Source organism: Podarcis tiliguerta (genome assembly GCF_965153285.1).
Source record: "Podarcis tiliguerta genome assembly, chromosome: 17".
Lineage (NCBI taxonomy): Eukaryota > Metazoa > Chordata > Lepidosauria > Squamata > Lacertidae > Podarcis > Podarcis tiliguerta.
In genome coordinates, this window is record NC_139550.1 from 3563355 (window position 1) to 3584694 (window position 21340).

Consider the following 21340-nt stretch of genomic DNA (forward strand, 5'->3'; position numbering starts at 1 on the left):
CTCCACGGGGAGTCTTCTGAATAGGCTTGGTTAAAAGAGGAAGGGCCTGCAAGAGATTTTCTCCTCTCCTCTCCTCTCCTCCCTCCCACCCCCCAATTACACCACTGTCACATGTAACAAATGCCTGTCTGGCATGTCTTCATGCCTGGGGAACCCGCCACCCACCGAGTCGACTTGTGGCCAAATAAACGCATGTGCATTTGTGAGACGTGTGACAGTGTCCCTGCAAGTTTCTCTCCTGGAAGTGCTATCTGTGCCTAGCACATCTGTCGTGTGTGAAGCAGGGGTCTTTCGTGTGTCTTGCCCTTCTCCTGCCCCTTGTGCGCCGTACGATATATTTTTGTAGGGTTTTCTTCTCCTCGTGGTGAAATTCTTAAATTCTTGTGGGATGTAAGTTTCAACATTTTTAAAATAAAACTTTGCAAAATACTGAAAGCTAATGGCTGGCTGCGTGCTCTTGTGGGCTGCTTGCTGCCTGACCGCTGTGAGCAAGCCGATCATTACCCATTTTTATTTTATTACATTATATATATTTTTGCCTTGAAGCGATGCCTGGGCAGAGCTTGGGATTTGAGAAAAGAATGTTAACCTTTCTTAATGGCCCAAGGCGGCCGGCAGATGTCTCTTTATGGGAGCTGGTGGCCAGAAGATGTTTTCTCACTCCAGAGATCTCTCTGCAATGTTTGGAAGGGGAAATCAGATGATCACACTTGCTCAGGGTGGGGAGGTGATAAGGGGTCAGTGGGCAGCCAGCTACTGACCCCCTGGTGTCACTGCATTGGACCGGACATCATGTCTGGTGTGGGGCGAAAAAGGAACAGTGGCTCCAATGAACAGTTAGGAACTTAACAGGAGCTCCTGAATTTTCCTTTGCAAGTGGGCTTTGCTTACAGGGCTGGCTCAGCTGCCCTAGGGAGTTCCCTACCAGTGCAACCAGTGCAACCAGTGCAGATACCAAGCTGTACCTGCGCATGAGCATGCTTCTTCTGCAGACAGGTTGCCGGCTATTGTAGTTTGGTGGCGGTCACCCATCCCACCCTCCATAGCTAAAGGGAAAGGTCAGGTTCCTTGTGTGTGAGAGGGAACAGAACAAGATGCTGGGGTGGCTCAGTTGGTAAAGCACGAGGCTCTTAACCTCGGGGCTGTGGGTTCGAACCCCACGTTGGGCAAAAGATTCCTGTGTCGCAGGGGGTTGGACTAGATGACCCTCAGGGTCTCTTCCACCTCTATGGTTCTACGCAGTTTAGGGAGATTCAGAAGAATCAGCTGAAGGCCAGGAGCATTTTAGGGTGCAGAGATCTGGTGTGAGGTAGCACATTGCTTTCTCACATCAGTGAACATGCTGCTTGCCTCTATTAATTGCCAGAATTGCCTCTATTAATTGCCAGAATTGCCAATGCAATTCTGGGCTGCATCAATAGGAGTATAGCATCTAGATCAAGGGAAGTAATAGTGCCACTGTATTTCCTGCTTGGCAGGGGGTTGGACTCGATGGCCCTTGTGGTCTCTTCCAACTCTATGATTCTATGATTCTATTCTGCTCTGGTCAGACCTCACCTGGAGTACTGTGTCCAGTTCTGGGCACCACAGTTCAAGAAGGACACTGACAAACTGGAACGTGTCCAGAGGAGGGCAACCAAAATGGTCAAAGGCCTGGAAACGATGCCTTATGAGGAACGGCTAAGGGAGCTGGGCATGTTTAGCCTGGAGAAGAGGAGGTTAAGGGGTGATATGATAGCCATGTTCAAATATATAAAAGGATGTCACATAGAGGAGGGAGAAAGGTTGTTTTCTGCTGCTCCAGAGAAGCGGACACGGAGCAATGGATCCAAACTACAAGAAAGAAGATTCCACCTAAACATTAGGAAGAACTTCCTGACAGTAAGAGCTGTTCGACAGTGGAATTTGCTGCCAAGGAGTGTGGTGGAGTCTCCTTCTTTGGAGGTCTTTAAGCAGAGGCTTTACAGCCATATGTCAGGAGTGCTCTGATGGTGTTTCCTGCTTGGCAGGGGGTTGGACTCGATGGCCCTTGTTGTCTCTTCCAACTCTATGATTCTATGATTCTATAATGCTACTGCTTGCATATTTAAGAACAGGAGTCAGCAACCTTTTTCAGCAGGGGGCCGGTCCACGGTCCCTCAGACCTTGTGGTGGGCTGGACTATATTTTTTGGGGGGGGGGGATGAACAAATGCCTATGTCCCACAAAAAACCCAGAGATGCATTTTAAATAAAAGCACACATTCTACTCATGTAAAAACATGCTGATTCCCGGACCGCCCGCTGGCTGGATTGAGAAGGCAATTGGGCCGCATCTGGCCCCCGGGCCTTTGGTTGCCTACCCCTGTTAACAAAGCATTTATTTATTTTTTAATGAAAATAAACCATAAACCGCCAGTGCCCTCTGTCCTCCCTTGAAGGGAAGCTGGTAGCACAGGAATGTCTGGCTGCTAGGGAATTGGAGAGCACATAACAGTTCATTACGGGGAGAAATCTGTCTAGGGCAGGGGTCTGCAACCTTTAAGACAAAAAGAGCCACTTGGACCCATTTCCGAAGGAAAAAAAACCTGGGAGCCGCAAAACCATTGTGACATTTAAAGCATGCGCGCCGCTGCCCTCCGATCTAACAGCGGGTGGGAAGGTGACGTCGGGACGGTGCGTGACTAACGCACGCACTGCCCCCATGCGACGTCACAGCCAGTACAGCGCCCGCCACAGTGGGGAGTGTCGGGGCGCACAATGCGCCTCCTCCCCTCACTAGTATCCGCCCTGGAGCCGCGGCAAAGGTGTAAAAGAGCCACATGCGGCTCTGGAGCAGCGGGTTGCAGACCCCTGGTCTAGGGAGTTGGCTTGGGAAATGTAAGGCATTGCTTAACACGTTGACTCTGTGCAAAAGGAAGATCAACTCCATTCTGGTCGCTGGTTGCTCCTGGTCCTTTCTCTCCTCCAGCCCACATGGTGGTGGTGGGGAAACCCTCCTAGCAGAGACTCTTATTTCCACGGGGCTTGCTCAAGATATTTTGGTACCTGAGTGGGAAATCTAAATGCATCTCCCTCCTTGCCAGTTAACAGTGTGTGTAAGTGTAGCGGGGGAGGCACAACCCACTGGGAAGTCCTCGTGCTTGAGCTTCAGAGGAGAACTTTCTGGTGGGTTGCGATTTCCAAGTCGGATCCGGCTGTCTCCCACTCGTGACACCTTTAATGATAACGTAACAAAACCTGACACCCGGGAGGGCTGCCTCGTCCTTCTTCCACGGTTAGGTCTGCCTCAGAATTCCCGTGCTCAGTTCTGTAATTGCTGCTTTTGCTCGCAACATACAATTTCCCATCTCGAAATCTTGGATTTTTGTAACATTTTAATTTCAGGCTGCGGGAGGGAGGGAGGACAGAAATAACTGGAAGTAAAGGAAAAGCAAGGCAGGGAGCGGAACGCTTGCTCTCTCTCTCGCTCGCTCCACTCCCCATGGCTGCCTCCACGCTTTCTATTTAAGGCTCTTCTCCAGCCTTCTCTTCTGTCTAGGCTGCTGCCAACGTCCCAGGTTTCCAGGGTTGTTCTGCAGCCTGTCCCTCCGCCCATCATCTGCTTAAAATCCCCCCCCGCCCCCGCACTTCATCAGCCCTGGCAATCAATGATGGAGAAAGGATTTTGGCACCAGAGCAAAGCATTTCAGTGCCACGCTTTAGCCCTTGGCTCTCCAGAGGATTAGACTGAGAGGGTGGGCTGGGAGTTGGATTAATAAACCCATGTTGGCTGAGATGAAGACCTCTGTCTAAATAGGTGTACAGGAAACTTCAGAGACCTCAAGGGGTTTCAGAATGGAGGCTACCCCACCTCTGGACACAGAAGATGGCCCTACATTTAAAAGTTATTTTCAGACACAGGCAGAACACCACACTCGGGGGGTTCTGACTGAACTTGTGTCGTTGTTCCCACAATAAATATGGGACTGCTGTGTGGCAGCTGGGAGTGGGTGGCTAGGTGTCATAATAGCGCCTCTCCCCCCCCCCCCCCATGTTTCTTTCTTAAGAACTCGATCATAGAGCAAAAAGGTACTCTCTGAATTTGCAGCTATTGCCACAACTCAGCCTGGGCCAATTGTGAGTGAGGGTGCTGATGTCTAAAAAAACCCACCTTCGCCTTAGGAGTGTTGAGAAATATGTATAGATGAACTTGAAAATAGTTGTGGGGGTGGCTTTTTCTGCTTCAGAGTGAGCTCTGCTTCCCCTCAGTTTTTCTGGACAGAATCCCAGTTGCCTCTCCTATTTGCAAACACACACATGAGCGCGCATGCACACACACACACACACACACGAGTCCACTTTGGTTTTTCCCAAGCACCTCACGTGTTTGCCTGCTCAGCACTATTTTAAAATAAGTTTTTAACACTTCGTCAGCCTCCTCCTTTTAAAACACTTTTACGAAGGCGAGGTGGCTAATTATATCTATGAAGTCTTTTGCTTAGCCTCCTTCTCCTCACCTCAGGGTGGGTTACCGAAACTCATCCCTAACCTGTTTTCTAACCTTGATGCAAAACCTTAACATGGTGTTCCGGCCTAAAACGCAGCCTCGCATACTTGCTGCCATTCCTTCCCTTTGGCAATGCTTCTGTCACGCAGTCCATCCCAGCCATGGCTCTGGGGGAATGGAGTGGAGGACACCTCATTCAAGAAAGAGGAGTGGAGCTTTGCAGAGCCCTCCAAGGCTGCACACAGACATTGTCTCTCAATTGCTTGGAGAGGAGAGGACTTGAGACAGTTGCAGGGACTTTCAGCAACTGATTCATGGGGCGAGACCTACCAGGGATGAGCTGCTGTGCTCGCCAGGCCTGACACACCATCAAGTCTGTGCAGATTGTGTTTTTGCTAATAAAGAGTTAACTCCAAATGGGAACGGTGTGATTTACTGCTGGCTCGCTCTTTGACACCAAGTGACCCAGTCCCAAGGACCTCACCTGGATCTCTGCCTTCACCCTCCTCAGTTCCCATCCACCCAGGAACAGAGGGAATAGAAGAACCGGCAAGATGCTCAGAGCTGGTGGAGGAGAGCTGGCAGCTGGATGACTTCATTACCTGGGGTCTCCTTGAGAGGAGGGAGAAGCCAGCCAGGAACCAGGTGTGCATTGACACCTAGCAGATGGCCAGAAAGGAGGCAGAGGTCCCTCCAAGCTTCTCTGGACCTTTGCTAAAGTAATGGTGGTTCCCTATTAGGTGCCTATGTTGTTGTTGTTTAGTCGTTTAGTCGTGTCCGACTCTTCGTGACCCCCTGGACCAGAGCACGCCAGGTCCTCCTGTATTCCATTGCCTCCCGCAATTTGGTCAAACTCATGCTGGTAGCTTTGCGAACACTATCCAACCATCTCATCCTCTGTCATCCCCTTCTCCTTGTGCCTTCCATCTTTCCCAACATCAGGGTCTTTTCCAGGGAGTCTTCTCTTCTCATGAGGTGGCCAAAGTATTGGAGCCTCAGCTTCAGGATCTGTCCTTCCAGTGAGCACTCAGGGCTGATTTCCTTAAGAATGGGTAGGTTTGATCTTCTTGTAGTCCATGGGACTCTCAAGAGTCTCCTCCAGCACCAGAATTCAAAAGCATTCATTCTTCGGCAACCAGCCTTTCTTTATGGTCCAGCTTTATGGTCCAGCTATTAGGTGCCTATAGGAAATGCCAATTAATCCAAGCTGCAGCTCTGGCTCACCCCATCCCTGAGACAGGAAACTGATGATGGACAAGTCCCTCTCTCCCAGGTCCCACCCCCTCCATGAAAATCCAGAGAGATTCCTGGAGCCAGAAATATTGTCTATGGTATGTGGTTCTGGGCTAATAGCATGCTAATGCCTGGATAGCTCAGTTGGTTAGAGTGTGGTGTTGATAACGCCAAGGTTGCAGGTTTGATCCCTGTATGGAACAGCTGCATATTCCTGTATTGCAGAGGGCTGGACTAGATGATCCTCAGGGCCCCTTCCAACTCTAGAATTCTATGTTTCTAATGCGACCTGAGCCCTGTGCACATGTTCACATGTTCCATGGCAAAGGCTGGGATTCTTCTTGGGTTGTTTGTTAAAGTTGAAGAAGTATACTGCTTCAAACTGGTAAATTGTATGAAGCTGTTGTTATTTTTTAAACAACTTGCCACTTTTAAAAATTGTATTTAAAAAATTTAAATTTTATTTTATTTTATTTTGCAGCTTGGTCCAGGTTCAAAATCCTACATGGTGTCCGCAAAAGTTCTTAGACCAGATGTAGAATGAAAGCAGCAAAATTGTACATTGCACCTCAAAATGCATGGGCCATTCAGCTAGCAGAAGTGGAAGTGCCTGGTCTTCCACTAGTCCAAGAGGGGTTCTTGCTCCCTCTCCTTTCCTTGTGTGTCCTTGACACACACACACACACACACACACACACACACACATTGGCACTTGGTGGGTGTCAGGGGAACTCCCAGAACAGTGCAGGGGTGAGGAGATGGGTGATTTTTTTGCTCTGGCAAGCTGAAAAGTTTGCACTGACCTAACAATCTCTATAGTGCTATGTTTAATTCCTCCCCATTTCCCCTGATATTCAGTAACCTCCATTATGTAATACTGCCATTGTGGAATATGTTTACTATACGAAGCAGGCTGTTGGCTTCATGCTGAAAGAAGCCAACTTGGGTTATTACTATTATTATTAGATTTAAATACTGTCCTTCATCATAGAATCTCAGGGCAGCTCACAGAATAAAATACAGGATAAAAACCAGTAAATAACTGAAACGAAACAGCAAAACAATAACCCCCTTTCCCATAGCCAACTAAGTCATACTCAGAGTAGACCTATTGAAATAAGTGCACTTTAGTTGGTGAAGTCCATTGGGTTCAATGGGCCTCCTCTGCACATGCCTTCGTTGGCTGCGATCCTTTACAAATAGCTAAAACACAGCAAATGAAAGAACCTTGCGTGAAAAACACAGTACAGAATATAGATCGGTTTTGTTTGACGACATTTCTTGGGATGTTGTTGAAAAATATTATGAACTGATTAGCTGATCAATGTCCCCATTGATCTCCTTTGGCGTGTTGCTCCGCTCAGAATGTGAATGCGCACACAGCACAGTGTGGTTCAGTTCAGTATGGCTGCCTTGTAAGCACCTGCCAATTCCAGTTCCGTAGCCTTTCCTGCGGTTGCGCTTGATGGATGACTTCAGGTCCAGATGGGTTGACGTGCATTACCAGGACAAGTATCCAATTAGATCCAACAGACTAGCCATCACATCAAGCAGACACAAAGGAAGCTGTGGGTAGACTGAATTACCACGCCTGCGACACACTGTGCTTTTCAAATACTGGGAGATAGCAAACCACTGCGGGAGGAAGCTGGCTTGGCTTGAGCCTGTGGATTTGCATACGGAAGGGAGCACAGCTCCTGTACAGATGAGTGGGTCTTCGATTTGTATATCAAGCATACAAATATTTCCAGTTAAAAGCACGCATGCACACACCTTCTGCAAACATGCACACACACACACACAGAGAGAGAGAGAGAGAGAGAGAGAGAGAGAGAGAGCGCTTCTGCAATTTTGCCAGTGCGCTCTACAAAATGAGGGACCACCTCCCTTCTCTTGCAGGTGCCCAATTAGTGCCATTGCCTTCCGTTAAGAGTTTGGGTGTAATCCTTGACGCCTCCCTTTCCATGGAGGCGCAAGTTACAGCAACAGCCAAGGCGACATTTTTCCACCTTCGCCGCATCAAGCAGTTGGTCCCTTACCTTTCCTGCCCTGACCTGGCCACAGTGATCCATGCGACGGTCATCTCCAGGCTTGACTACTGTAATTCGCTCTACGCGGGGCTGCCCTTGAAGCTGTCCCAGAAACTCCAGCGGGTACAGAATGCTGCAGCGAGGCTCCTCAGGGGGTCTCTGCCATGGGAGCATATTCACCCAGTGCTTTTCCAGCTGCACTGGCTCCCGGTGGAGTACAGGGTCAGATTTAAGGTGCTGCTTTTGACCTTTAAAGCGCTTCACAGCCTAGGACCCTTGTACCTACGGGACCGCCTCTCCCGGTATGCCCCACGGAGAGCCTCAAGGTCCATAAATAGCAACACCCTAGAGGTCCCGGGCCCTAAGGAAGTTATATTAGCCTCAATCTGAGCCAGGGCCTTTTCAACACTGGCTCCGGCCTGGTGGAACGATCTGCCTCATGAGACCAGGGCCCTGCAGGATCTGATTTCTTTCCGCAGGGCCTGTAAAACAGAGTTGTTCCGCCTGGCCTTTGGCTTGGAGCCAATTTGATTCCCTCCCCCTCTTCCTTTTTCCTTTCTCCTCCTGTGATGAGGCTGCATTTTAATATTTTAATGTTTCAGTGTTTTAATTGTTGTATTTTAATCTTGTTTTTAAGTTGTATTAATTCAACTTGTTTTTATTATTGCTTGTTAGCTGCCCTGAGCCCGGCCTTGGCTGGGGAGGGTGGGGTATAAATAAAAATTATTATTATTATTATTACAGTGGTGCCTCGCAAGACGAAAAGAATCCGTTCTGTGAGTCTCTTCGTCTAGCGGTTTTTTCGTCTTGCGAAGCATGCCCATTAGCGGATTAGCGCTATTAGCGGTTTAGCGGCTATTGGCGGCTATTAAAGGCTTAAGGGATTAGCGGATTAGCTGCTAAAAGACTATTAGCAGCTTAGTGCCTTAGAAAAAGGGGGTAGGGAGCGGGGAAAAAAACCCAGGAATCGCAAGACATTTTCGTCTTGCAAAGCAAGCCCATAGCAAATTCGTCCTGCGAAGCACCTCCAAAACGGAAAACCCTTTCGTCTAGCGGGTTTTCCGTCTTGCGAGGCATTCGTCTTGCGGGGCACCACTGTACTTAAATACCATCATCCCTACAAATCTTCCCACAATGTTTCTTCCAGTCAAGGCATGCCTAGCAAGTATATATCCTTCACATGCTTTTGCTTCCCATACTGGGAAATATATTCCTCGCTTGCTTGTTCTTTCTCTTGTTAACAATTAAATGCTTCAAAGTAATGGTTGGATATAGTCAGATCATCCACAAATGGTACATCTCCATTTGGGGACTGAATGACAGCATCAGCATCCATATTGATTGTGCTTGTGCAGACTAAAGAGAAGTGCTGGTCTCTTCATGGCGCACAGCATGGAGCAAGAGTGTGCCTTTTCATGGTTGTGGCTGCTGTCACCATGGACTCCAGGCCATTACCCGACCAAACATCTTGCAATGACTTATTCAATGACTTATAAAATGTATATACCACTTACTCAACAGAAGACCTCTAAGCAGTTTACAAAGTTGCAAAAAATATAAATATATAAATTTAAAAATACAGATGGAAACAAACAACAAGTTAACGTGTTTGTGTGTATGCGTATCAGCAATTTCAAAATAATTATACATGCAGTCAGTTCTGTTTTGTTAACATGAGAAAACAATTTCAAGGGAATTTGATGCATGAATAATTATTTTTGTGAAATGCTGTGGAGGGTTCCTTTCCCTCCAGGTCATTTAATTCAAATCTTTTCCTTAATAAAATGTTCAATGCACCGATCGAACACCAGCCTAGCTTCATCATAACAATTTGCCGTTTGAATGAATCTTTGGACAAATGCAAAGTTATTCCAGCTGAACAAGTTGGTTGTTTTTAATAGGGTGGGCACAATGGGAACGCCAACAATAAAGAGCAATTGACCTGTTGGTTTATTGCTGTTGGCTTATGCACTTGCAGAAACAGAGCACAAATCCACATTGTTATCACCCTCATAGCTAAATTTATGGCATGAGATGTGTGCTTCCATAGGAAGTGTTTATTATACAATCAGTATGCCCTGTTAACTCATGTTCCACAGAGGGTAAGGCCCACAAAATATATTCATCAGCATCTGCCAAAGAGCGAGCCAGCAGTAAATCACACTCTTCAAAGTTGGTCTTAACTCTTTATTAGCAAAAACATGATCTCCACAAACTTGGTTGAGTGTCAGGCCAAATGAGCACAGCAGCTCATTCCTGGTGGTCCCATTTCATGAAAATCAGTTGCTGAAACTGAAAGTCCCCACGGCCGTATAAGTCCCCTCCTCTCCATGGTTTTTTCCCAAGCAATCAGAGGCTGTGCCTTCATGTAGCCAACCTCTCCTCCATTGTTTTCATGCCTCTTCTGGTTCTGGGACAAGAGGGGAGGAGAGCTTGTTGCAGCTGGAGGGGGAGACACCTATGAATCTCTGCCAGCCTGACGCATCTCGGGTGTCAGGGAACTGCCATCGGCTCAGGGGGGGAGAGGGGAAAAGCTGGATGGATTACAGAGAGCCCCCAAAGATCGTGGGAAGCAGCACTTCCTTAGCGGAGGAAGGTAGCCACGCCTCTAGTGGAGAGGAGATGCAGGACTCGGAGGATGCAAGGCAGTGCCAGGACACCTTGCCTGAGCAAAGGGGGGAGGAGAGAGGTCCCCCATTACCCACGCCTTCCTTGCACAGAAGGCTTCCGCGCAGAGAGGGAAGGTGCACACTGGGTGTCAAGAAACTATTCTGCTGGGGAAGGTTTAAGGACCGCCCACTCTCAGATTCTGCCAGTGAATGAGCAAGACACGGAATAGAGGTGCTCTGCATTCTAATGGTTTTTATCACCAATAAGAAAGCTTTAAAACAGGCTATTGAAGCATATTGCCTGTTTGCTCTCAAGCAACCAACTTATACCTCTAACATCTGCCTCTTGACCTCTCTCCTCTCCTGCTTCAGCTTCTGCCTCTGATTCTGCACTTCCTCCTGCCACAGACTCTCCCAGCTCACTAAGCCCTGTTACCTCTTCAGCTTCCGACACCTCCTTCTCCCAGTCTTCTCTCTCTGACCACGCATCCTCATCCCACCACCGTTCCCTAGCCTCTGAGCCTTCTTCCCTTGGTGGTTCCTTAGCTGGTACCTCTTACCATTCCTCTGCATCCAACCAGTTCCTGACATCATCTTTACACATCTATTCTGCCTCTCCTCCCAAAGGAGCTCAAGACAGCAATGCAGAAGCATCATGTCAAACTTGACATGAGCCAACAGTGTGACGCGGCAGCTAAAAAAGCCAATACAATTCTGGGCTGCATCAATAGGAGTATAGCATCTAGATCAAGGGAAGTAATAGTGCCACTGTATTCTGCTCTGGTCAGACCTCACCTGGAGTACTGTGTCCAGTTCTGGGCACCAGAGTTCAAGAAGGACACTGACAAACTGGAACGGGTCCAGAGGAAGGCAACCAAAATGGTCAAAGGCCTGGAAACGATGCCTTATGAGGAATGGCTAAGGGAGCTGGGCATGTTTAGCCTGGAGAAGAGGAGGTTAAGGGGTGATATGATAGCCATGTTCAAATATATAAAAGGATGTCACATAGAGGGGGAGAAAGGTTGTTTTCTGCGGCTCCAGAGAAGCGGACACGGAGCAATGGATCCAAACTTCATGAAAGAAGATTCCACCTAAACATCAGGAAGAACTTCCTGACAGTAAGAGCTGTTTGACAGTGGAATTTGCTGCCAAGGAGTGTGGTGGAGTCTCCTTCTCTGGAGGTCTTTAAGCAGAGGCTTGACAACCATATGTCAGGAGTGCTCTGATGGTGTTTCCTGCTTGGCAGGGGGTTGGACTCGATGGCCCTTGTGGTCTCTTCCAACTCTATGATTCTATGATTCTATTCTATGATTCTATGATTCTATGTTCCACTGACCTGCGTGGTGCAGATGCCTTGCACTTTTGCAGTTTTGGACTTTGGGGGGAAGTGTGGATTTAGAAGCCTAATTTCTCTGCAGGTCTGGAAGTAAAATTGGAATTGGAGGAGCTGAAGGTGGGCAGCATGCTATAGGTGCCCTTTCTTCCACTTGTCACCTGTCTGCATTTCCACTTGCAGAGCCATTTCCTCCTGAAGAGCACAATATTATGATTTTTGTAAAGAAAAAGAAAGGGGAGGAGGTTGGGGCTGCTTAGTGGTCTGAATTGACCTATGGTGGAATAATGCGACTTATTTTCCTTTAATGGAGCATGCACACTGATTCAGAACTGGTAAGTGCGCACATCAGTGCTCAAATGGTGGTGAGAAGTCCCTGCTTCAAAATGTCTGGAAATCTTGAGGGCTTGGAAGAAAGTAGAGACTACTGGGCTATGTCCTGTGTGGATGCAAAACTTAGGAAGCTGTGCACACCCTGAAGCGCTAAACCCCTTGCAGCGGGGACTGCCAGTGCCAATTCTGCTTTTACCTTACAGCTAAAGACCAATTATTTGGTAGTGCTAGGAACACTCTAGCAGGAAGCAGCCATGTTCCAACATGCAGAACACTTCAGTTTGCCATATGGTAACAAGAACAATTAATCTGATGAAAAGATAGATGGAGAAAGGCTGCCAAATTTATACTTCCCAGCTCATTCCTTCATACTACGTTTTATCATGGGCTCTTGCTACAAGGATAAATCTCAACAGAGTACCTTGTTCCTATTTTATGCTGAGGATCTTAGCCTTCAAAGCATTTGTTGATTTGAACGTCTTCAGTGCACTTTGTCGGGTGATCCCACACACAATCTTAGTGTTCATTAAGCAGCCATTGATTATCTTTTCAAACAGTGCCTGTTCAACGACAGCGCAATTTGGAACGATAGAACGCCGTTTGTAGCTATTTGAGGCATTACTTCTTCTGTCGGTGAACTGTGTCTGTGTGCCAGCAAATGGGCCGCCACGTGCAACAATTACATCTTCCCATTTTGCAAGATTGCACGTGGCTCTTTCTCACCATAGCTGTGAGAAATAGCTGGAAAAACCATATATAGTGGTACCTCGGGTTACATACGCTTCAGGTTGCATACGTTTCAGGTTACACACTCTGCTAACCCAGAAATAGTGCTCCAGGTTAAGAACTTTGCTTCAGGATAAGAACAGAAATCGGGCTCCAGCAGCACGGTGGCAGCAGCGGGAGGCCCCATTAGCTAAAGTGGTGCTTCAGGTTAAGAACAGTTTTAGCTTCAGGTGCTTCAGGTTAAGAACAGTTTTAGCTAAAGGGTGCTTCAGGTTAAGAACGGACCTCTGGAACGAATTAAGTACTTAAACCGAGGTACCACTGTACATAGGATACCTAAAGCACAGTATGATGTGTTTCTTGATTGCTCCACTGCAGAGAACCTGGAAGTGCCAAACACATTGAGAGCGAAGCTTGGAGTTCTTTTACTATCTGAGGTACAGATGGGGAAGCAATTTGATTCGGTTTGCATTTTAATGCAGACCAACCAAATTTGCGCGTCTCTGAATTTTGCAATGCAGAACTCCAACCCAAAAACCACACATAAAAAACTGTGGCTATTTGGGGAAGTGTGCACAGAAATGCATATGTTTGTTAAATTGTATGCAAAACTGCATTGCACCAGAGAGGAGTGCTTAAGAATTGAAGATGGATGGATGGAGGAGGGGGAGGAGGAGGAGGAAGGGGTGGGGAGTTGGAGTAAATCAGATCCTGATGGCCACAGGGGAAGTCACTGGCGGAGCGTGAAAGGCAACAAAAAGCAAACTTTTTGAGTTTTGGTCCATGGTCTCTCCCAACTTCAGAGCCACCCCTACATCTCCTTACCAAGGGCACAAGGGAGCCCAGGTATGCCTGTGGTTGGATCTAACCTTTTCTCACCATGTTGGCAGTGCCAGACGAGATAACATGTTCTCACGCAGTAGCCCTGTCTCTTGTCATCTCTGCCCTTGACCACACTCTCCATGCAGTAAGAGAAGCTCTGAGAAGGAAGCTTGCTGAAGATGTATAGGCTGTCCCCATGAGCTGCAGCCCTGGGTTCATAGAATCATAGAATCATAGAACTGTAGAGTTGGAAGGGACCCTGAGGATCATCTAGTCCAACCCCCCTGTAATGCAGGAACATGCAGCTGGTCCATACAGGGATCGAACCTGCAACCTTGGCGTTATCAGCACCATGGTCTAATCAACTGAGCTATTCAGCAGACTCCTCCCCCCACCCTGCGCCTGTCTCCAAACTTTTCCCCCAGGGTGTGGGCCTGTGACAGTGTGGCTGGGCATGTGACAGTGAAACAGGACTACCGGGTGCAATTCTGCCCCCACCCCCAGTCCCTCCACAAAGTTCAACTTGCGTGGAGAGAAACAGCTGAAGAGGGTCTTCAAAAGGAAAGCAAAAAGCCATTGAGACCAGTGTTGGTAAGGCTCAACTACTTTCAAACAGCCCATGAAGAAAGCAGGTAGGAGGACCAGTGGCAAGAGATTGCAGGAATAATAATAATAATAATAATTAATAATAATTTATTATTTGTACCCCGCCCATCTGGCTGGGTTTCCCCAGCCACTCTGGGCGGCTTCCACAGAGACCAAAAATACACTAAAATGTCACACATTAAAAACTTCCCTTAAGATGTCTTCTGAATGTCAGGTACCGTAGTTGTTTATCACTTTGACATCTGATGGGAGGGCGTTCCACAGGGAGGGTGCCACTACCGAGAAGGCCCTCTGCCTGGTTCCCTGTAGCTTTGCTTCTCGCAATGAGGGAACCACCAGAAGGCCCTCAGCGCTGGACCTCAGCGTCCAGGCAGAACGATGGAGGTGGAGATGCTCCTTCAGGTATACTGGGCCAAGGCCGTTTAGGGCTTTAAAGGTCAGCACAAACACTTTGAATTGTGCTCGGAAACGTACTGGGAGCCAATGTAGGTCTTTCAAGACTAGTGTTATGTGGTCTCGGCGGCCGCTCCCAGTCACCAGTCTAGCTGCCGCATTCTGGATTAGTTGTAGTTTCCGGGTCACCTTCAAAGGTAGCCCCATGTAGAGCGCATTGCAGAAGTCCAAGCGGGAGATAACAGGAAGATGTTCTGTGCACCTGGAAAAGGTGGAAGGGACATAGCAGAAGAAGGAGATTAAGGATTACGAGTCGAGGTTAGAAGCCAAGCCCTACTTGCCAGTTTTAAAAACAAATCTGTAAGATGCAATAAACATGGACATTGATGATGCCGTGATACCAATGACATCATTCCAGGGTTAAGTTTGAGCATCCACCCCTTTGGGTATTTGTACCATTAGCGTTGCGCTGCTGAATATCCTGGGAAGAGGCTGATGAGGGCCTTGTGTTCTCTGCCGGCAATTTCCAACGGCGAGAAATTGCACGGTCCTTATAAGGCCTCGGCATGCGTTGGGGAACAAGCGCGGTGTTAAAGATGCTAAGCACAGCTGCATGTAAATGAAACACAATAAAACACAGCGAATATGGACATGGTGAATAATTCAGACAACAAGCTAGCTATAGAAATCAATCTCATTATAAATTGCATCGGAGGGGGAATGGAAACACCGTCGTGCTTAAAGGATATGAAGGCGGTAAAGTTAAACACTCGAGTGTTAGAAACGGCAACAATTGAAGCGGCTTTTTCAACTTTCCTCCTGCCCTCTTTGGCACTTGGGAGGCACTTTAATTATTTCACCACGTTCCCTTTCTCCAAAGAACCTTCTCTCATTTAGAGCTCGAGATGAAGAGAGCTGAATGAATGGTTGGCTCCTCAATATTCTTTCTTCCGCTCGTCATTGTATACCTGGCCTCAGGCCTTATTTATCACGCACCATGCAATGCCTGCGCTGAATACAAAATTATCCTTTGCCTCTTTTTTAAAACAAAATTTGTTTCCATGTGCCAAGCCCTGTAGTGCCTGGGCTTTTCACAGCATCTCCTTAGATCATGGCATATGGAGAAGAAGGGAGACCCTCATCATACCGGAATGCTTTTGCTGTGAGTCGGGTCCCATCGGTTTGCCATCAGCAGACACTGCAGGGAGAGGTTTGGTCATGTTCCTGGTGGGAATGTCTGAACCGGGAGCCTCTGAAGATTCATAAAACCATTGCCAGTACATTGTAGGAACTGGCAAGTTCCCCTGAATGTGGTTGTTGGGATTTTGACAAGAGAAGCCTCTTCAATCTGTATTGTGGTACAGTGGTATCTCTACTTACGGACGTGATCCGTTCCGGGGTGCCGTTCGCACCCCAGAAAATCCATAAGTAGAGTCCTGCTTCTGCACATGTGCGTGGCGTAATGTGCGAAGCGCGCAGAACGCTTCTGCATGTGCGCGCGTGGCGAAACCCTGAAGTATTCACTTCCAAGTTTGCCGCGTTTGCAGCCCGAAAATCCGCAACATAAACCTAACGCAGCTAGAGGTATGACTGTATTTAGGTCCTTCAGGCAGGCAGAGCATCCATATTAACTGTTTGGATTTGTTCTTATATGCAGGGCCGGCACTACTATTGGACAGAGTGAGGTAGCCGCCTCAGGTGGCAGCTCTTGGAGAGCAGTGGCAAGATGTTGGCAGACAGGGCAGTTTGTGCTACAAGCCCTTCCCTCACCCCCTGAATTAGTCTGCTGCCCCTCAAGTACACACCCACCAAGTGTCCTGATTTTCCAGGGACAGTCCTGAAATTATTGAAGGCATCCTGGCTTCTGATTTGATCCCAGAATGTCCCTGTTTTCCCCACCAGTGCTGGGTTCGGGGAGGAGGATCAGCTGGTGCTTGTCCTGGGCAGTGGCGTAGCGTGGGGGGTGCAGGGGGGGGGCCGGCCGCACCAGGTGCAACATCTGGGGGGGCGCGCTCGTGCTCGCAGCTCTCTGCCCCTACCTGGCTCACTCTCTCTCTCTCACTGCAGTGCTGGCTGTGCGAATCCGATCCGAGCCGCCGGGTCGCCACCCACTGTGGAGGGGGGGGGGTGCCAGGCGTGCGGTGCGGTGCGGAGAGAGAGACTATCTGGGGGGGGACAGTGCAGCGGGGGGGGGGCGCAAATTACTTGCCTTGCCCCGGGTGCTGACAACCCACGCTACGCCACTGGTCCTGGGCGGTGGCGGCGGCAGCTGCAAGGGAACATTGCATTGCCTGCCCATGGCTGCTGCTGCCAAACTCCTCTCCTGGGCAGCTCATGGCTACTGGTGGAGAGTGGGCAAAGAGGAAGAGGAGAAGCTGTGGCTGTTGAGACCCAGCCCAGCATGAGGAGCAGGCAGAGGGCAGGGCTGCCCTGGGCAGGAAGAAATAGTGAGGGGAGTAAAGCACAAGGATTACTGTACTGGTTTTTTAAATGCTTTGTGCGTCCACATCTAATTTTGCCCCTTTCTAAAATTTATTTATTGGTGTGCGTGTTTCTTTTTGCAACTCTACAACAAAATAAATTGGAATTGGAATTAAGAGGTTTTCTCAAGACGGTGGAGGGCGATTGTGCTATGTCCCGTTGGTAAGGTGGGACTCGCCCTTCTCCTGATAGGAAATGGAGGGAGACAAAAAAATGGAGCGGGTTGAGGAGGGTCAGTTGGAAGGGAGTGAGAAATGTCCCTATTTTCATCTGAGGAATGTTGCAGGGTACGCAAGTAGAGCGGAAGATGCCAGTGCTGGAAGAAGAGGCAACTGCCAATCTGGCTGGCATTTGTGCACGGAGCGGGAAGCGCCATCTTGTCTGCCTCAGGCAGCAAAATATCTTGAGCCGGTCCTGTTTATATGCATCTGTCCTTGGCAAATGTGATGCCAGTGGGCAGGCTGGCAGTAGAAACCAGGCCAGGCTGGATCTTACAAATCAGTCCAAAGAGACGCCGGTATAGTCAAATCGAGTCCATAGCTACTGCTGAATAACTATATTAGAGGGCCAATTTAGAAAAGACTCATTTTCAACTACATGGCAAAAAACATATTATATATTTATGATGACAGCAGTGTTCCAATGCCTCCTGTGAAATATGCCACAATTTGCAATTTTTCATAACTTCTCAGCTTTGTCAGAATATCATAAGGCCTCCAGGACAATATCTGGATACACAATCTATAAACAAGACAAATCTTTAAAAAAATGTTGCTGACCCTTAACACCAATAATGGTAATTGTTTTTTTCTAGCGGTTGTGAATGAAACGACCCAAATGTGTGTGTTAATTTTCATTCAACTGTATTATTTTTTCCTTTATTTCTTTAGTCTTGTATGTCACTGAAGTACATATTGTTGATTAAATAAATAATTTTAAAAGCATTTAAAAGAGAGAAAGAAAGAGACACGGTTAGAGCCTTTACAAGTATAACTTATGCACAGTCCATTTTTGCCATTTGGGGTCTATATCCTGGGTGTTGTCTTTGTCCATGGAGTTTTCTTGGCAGGGATACTGGAGTGGCTTGCCGGTTCCTGCTCCAGGTGGATCACGCTTGGTCAAAACTCTCCACTATGACCTGTCCATCTTGGGTGCCCTGCACGACATAGTTCATAGCTTCTCTGAGTTATTCAAGCCCCTTTGCCAGATCCTGAAGCTGAGGCTCCAAGACTTCGGCCACCTCATGAGAAGAGAAGACTCCCTGGAAAAGACCCTGATGTTGGGAAAGATGGAGGGCACAAGGAGAAGGGGACGACGGAGGACAAGATGGTGGGACAGTGTTCTCGAAGCTACCAGCATGAGTTTGACCAAACTGCGGGAGGCAGTGGAAGACAGGAGGGCCTGGCGTGCTCTGGTCCAGAGGGCCACCAAGAGGCGGACACAACTAAACGACTAAACAACAACAACAACCCCGGGTGCATTGCTTCTTAATGGCCCTAGCTTGACCAGGTCGTTTTCCATAGGCTAGCCCAGGAATTCCTCAGCAGCTGGTATTCCTCCCTTCACATCCCAAATACTCAAAATCCCACCACTTATTAATTTCTAGGGTTAGGGAGGAGACCCTCCCTTCTAAATCTAGAACAGTATTATGGGCTATACCAAAGCATCCTTTGGTATATTCAGTCCTTTTAAAAAAAAATCTGACCATGCTGCATCTTTTGAACAGAAGGCACTGAGAACTCGGAGTCAACATCAACGTCATTGAAACCTCCAGGGGTACCAGTACACAGATCATGAGACTCCTGATTCAGATGTTGGCCTGTCCTGAGCTTGACAGTGATGGAGCCCAGAAGGCCTATTCTTCCGTCATTTCTTTCTGTTGCTTCCCTCCCTCCCTCCGGCTCTGAGGAGGCTCTGATGTGGCCCAAATAACTAGAGGGGGGGGATCAGGTCAGAAGCCCTGCTGCGGAAGGAACCGGAGCAGCCTGCCTGAGTCATCCTCTCTGTAGCAGCGGAAATCTCTGCTCAGCACCCTGCTCGGATCCTGCCCCCAACTTCTGCAGAGTCCTGATGCTGGAAAAGAAATGTCACCTCCAAGGTTGATCTATCAAGCACGGGAATAAATTACATTACATGAAGAGTGGGGGAAAGTGATGAGTATTCATGAATATTCAGGAGGCAATTCAAACAAGCCCAATTAATAAGGAAATTAATTACCGAAGTGATTGGGGCTGCCAGTTCCTTTTATTTAAATGCACCAACAATTGCCTCTGCATGATCCATCTCACTCGTGGGGTGGGGGGTTCTTGCAGGAGAAACGAAGCCCCATAATCCCATTTCTGTTTGAGTTGTCAGAGGTAGGGCAGTGATGGGGCCTGGCAAGGTGAGGTCTCTTTCAGAAAGAAGAAGAAGAAGAAGAAGAAGAAGAAGAAGAAGAAGAAGAAGAGTAGTTTGGATTTGATACCCCGCCTTTCACTCCCCTTCAGGAGTCTCAAAGCGGCTAACATTCTCCTTTCCCTTCCTCCCCCACAACAAACACTCTGTGAAGTGAGTGAGGCTGAGAGACTTCAGAGAAGTGTGACTGGCCCAAGGTCACCCAGCAGCTGCATGGGGGTACGAGCAAATTTGGGGGTACCATTAAAGGGAAGCAAAAATATGTGTGTGTGTGTTTTTGTTTTGCTTTTTAACACCACAGCGGCCACCATCTGAAATTACTGCTTCAGGCCTTGAGATGTTTTGGTCCATGTCTGGGTTGTGACCCGATCTGTGAGCTATGGGAGGCTGCGCTTTCCCGCATCAGACCTGCTCCCTTGAAGGCCTTATACAGGGAATGGAAGTGTGGGTGGGTGGGAGTGTAGAATCCTGTATCCTTCAGAGCACTTCTTTTTGTCAACTCTCTGGAGCAGACGAGAGGGACCTTTGCCCCAGCAAACATAAAGAATGACTAGGGATGATGGGAGCTGTGGCTCAGCAACATCTGTGGACCAGAGGTTCCCCACACCTGCCCTGGAGCCTTTAAAAGAAATATTACAAGAAATAAGATGTCAATTGGAACAAGAGAGAGAAAACACAGAATGGACAAACAGTAGATATGCAAACCTGGGAGGTGGGGGCATGAACATCCTTTATCCCATGCCTTGGTAAGCTTGAGCCGGCCGACAGAAATTAGGGTGGAGGAGTGCTCAGTGTTCCAGTGTCCTTTTTATAGGTTTTTTTTTAACTCCCCTGCTTTTGAAAACTGTGAGAATGTTTAGGATAGTAAAGGGACCCCTGACCGTTAGGTCCAGTCGCAGACGACTCTGGGATTACCGCGCTCATCTCGCTTTATTGGCCGAGGGAGCCGGCGTACAGTTTCTGGGCCATGTGGTCAGCATGACCAAGCCGCTTCTGGCAAACCAGAGCAGCACACGGAAACGCCATTTACCTTCTTGCCGAAGCGGTACCTATTTATCTACTTGCACTGGTGTGCTTTCAAACTGCTAGGTTGGCAGGAGCTGGGACCAAGCAACGGGAGTTCAACCCGTCGCAGGGATTCGAACCGTTGACCTTCTGATCGGCAAGCCCTAGGCTCTGTGGTTTAGACCACAGCACCACCCATGTTCCCTATTTAGGATAGTAGGAAAGGATATATTGAATAAGTATTATCCTTCCTTCACTCACACTAGTAAGTGATGTAGCAGAGCAGATCCCCCTCAATATAGCTGGAAGCTAGTTTGCAGATTTGTTTGAATCTCTTAATTAAGATTATTTCCTGGTGTCCCCTTTAATCCCTCATAAAAGAATAAAGACACAAGAGTCTTTCTGAGTAAAGTAACGAAAAGTTTACTCACATTGCAGTTCACGATTTGGTCCCTGAAAGGCAGGCTTTACTCAGTAGTTACAAAAAGAAACTGTGAGTTCATCTCATATGGAGACTGAACTCATGTGCTGCTGGCTGAGAGCCAGCAGACAGCAGAATTACATTAATAGAACAAAATGGCTGCAGGAGAACAGCATTACAGCAAGAGATAGAACAACAACAACAGTATCAAGACAGCAAGAATCAGGACTGAGAAAATGGCTGCATGATGGCTCTCTTATCGAGTCAGCCAGGGCCACATCCATCTCCCAGGTCACATGTAGGGGGAAGATGCTCCAGACCAGGAAGTTACACTGACTGGATGTCCCCCTGCCTGTGTCCACTCTAGGGAAATAAGGAATGTTGCATTTGACTGTACCAATGGATTATATCCCACAAAAACAAGGGGAGTTGAAAAGGAATCATGCACATGACTCAATATCACCCTAGCCTGGCACATGTCAGGGGA